This window comes from Bos mutus, chromosome 27 (genome assembly GCF_027580195.1).
Source record: "Bos mutus isolate GX-2022 chromosome 27, NWIPB_WYAK_1.1, whole genome shotgun sequence".
In the NCBI taxonomy this organism is placed as follows: Eukaryota; Metazoa; Chordata; class Mammalia; order Artiodactyla; family Bovidae; genus Bos; species Bos mutus.
Genome location: NC_091643.1, coordinates 16,605,415 through 16,607,411, shown reverse-complemented (window position 1 = coordinate 16,607,411; position 1,997 = coordinate 16,605,415). Strand labels below are relative to the sequence as shown.

Sequence of the window (1,997 nt, the reverse complement as noted above, 5' to 3'; positions counted from 1 at the left end):
GCTAAAGGATAAATAAGAAAGAGCAATGATTTGTAAGATGAAAGAGGGAGGAATAATTAGCTATAATTTAAGGGATTCACACAAAGGAGGTGAGGCTTAAGTTCTGGATATATGAATCCCAAGGGGTCCAAATCTATTCTGCAGTTTATCTCCCAAACTCCAGGATTGAAAGATATCAGTCATCATCCTTCTGCTAATATTTTTTTTAATTATCTAAATATTCCAAATAAACAAACCAAGAAAACCTATGACAGTTTAAAGGAGAAGTCACTGTAAAAGGAGCCACCAAGCTTCATCCATTTATTCTGAGAGTTGATTGAATGGTTTAGGAAATCAGAGATACAGTCTGCAGCAATAACTGGATCAGAAAGAACAGGGAGAAAAAGGCAGAAGTTCTTGAGTATAAGGCTTTTCACACCATAGAATTTCATGCCATCATGAAAATTAGAGAAGTACGTGTCATATACATATCATCATACACAAACTATGTGATGCATTCTTTAGTGAGCATTCAGTAAGAGTTCTCCCCCAGCTCCTCTCAGCTCATCAGAGTACTGATGAGAAGAAAACAGTGGCTGCAGTTATGAAAACACAGAATTCCCAAGCTAGATGGGACTTTATATTCAATCTAGTTTCAGTTCAGTTCAGTTCAGTTCAGTCGCTCAGTCGTATCCGACTGTTTGCAACCCCATGGGCTGCAGCATGCCAGGCTTCCTTGTCCATCACCAACTCTGAGAGCCTGCTCAAACTCATGTCCATTGAGTTGATGATGCCTTATCCTAATGCCTGTTATGTGATGGACACAAGACCCGGTGAGGTCCAGTGATGGTGTAAGACCTCAGTCACTTAGTGGCTGAATCAGGACTGCATCAACTAATCTCTTGGCTTCTGATTCACCGCCCTTTCTGTTCCACCTTGTTTTTCGCCATCACCTTGTGCTCCCCTATCGTTCAGGATGGACATCTGAAACCACGTCATCCCTCTCCTCCCTAAAGGGTAATCTGAATGGGAGGAGGAATATAACTCCGTTTGTATCATGTATCAACTTGACTCACTTTTATATTGCTACTTTACATCCACCAAAAACACACATCTCTCAAAATGACCTCTGCTTGCAGAGACCAAGAGACTTTGCTGGTGAGTTTCCATAGAAACAGTTTCTGTAAACAAAAAAATATGACTTAATTGTGGCTGGAGAGCTACATGTGTCCTCTGTCCTTCTTACAGAGTGTTGGGACCTCTAAGAGTTGTTATACATGCCCTCTTCTGGGAGTCTGGGGTCAGTTATCAACACTCTCCACGGCTCCTACTTCCATCACATCGCAGATCCTGCAGCCTGAAATGAGCAGGAGTGTAATCAGGAGAGATCTGAGATTCCTTTTCTCTGCCCAGCAATGCAGAAGCCCAAGCCCCCCATTAACCTCATTTTATTTTACTGAATTTATAGTTTGAATTTTATATATATACACATATTTAAATATACAATATATACACACACATATAGATACATATATACACATATTTAAATATACATAAATACACACACACATATATATACACACATACGTATGTATATATATTTGTGTGCCAGGTATTAGTTGTGGCATGCAGAATCTTTAATTGCAGCGTGTGAACTCTGAGTTGTAGCATGGAGGATCTATTTCCCTGACCAGGGATTGAACCTGGGCCCCCTGCATTGGGAGCACAGAGTCTTAGCCATTGGACCATCAGGGAAGTCCTAATGAACTTCTTTAATTGAATTTTATAATTTTGAACTTCAAAAATTTATAATTTTGAACTTCAAAAGCCCTAGGCTGAACTTCTTTAATTGAATTTTATACTGTTCTCCAATTAAGGGAACCTCTCACTAGCTAAGACTTACTGGTCACAAACACTGCGTACTGGCCCCATTGAGCATCTCTGGAGCATTGCTGGGTAGCTTGGGTCCCCATTGTACTTCCCCTAAAGCTACATTAATTAGAAAATGGGACAATTGA

General features: G+C 40.1%; 1 non-coding gene across 1 annotated transcript; it reads right to left on the bottom strand.

The window, feature by feature from the left end:
• Window positions 1-1,661: 1,661 nt before the first annotated feature.
• On the bottom strand, window positions 1,662-1,734 carry TRNAG-CCC (transfer RNA glycine (anticodon CCC)). The gene has a single exon. It is a non-coding gene; the product is annotated as a tRNA-Gly (tRNA).
• Window positions 1,735-1,997: the final 263 nt, after the last annotated feature.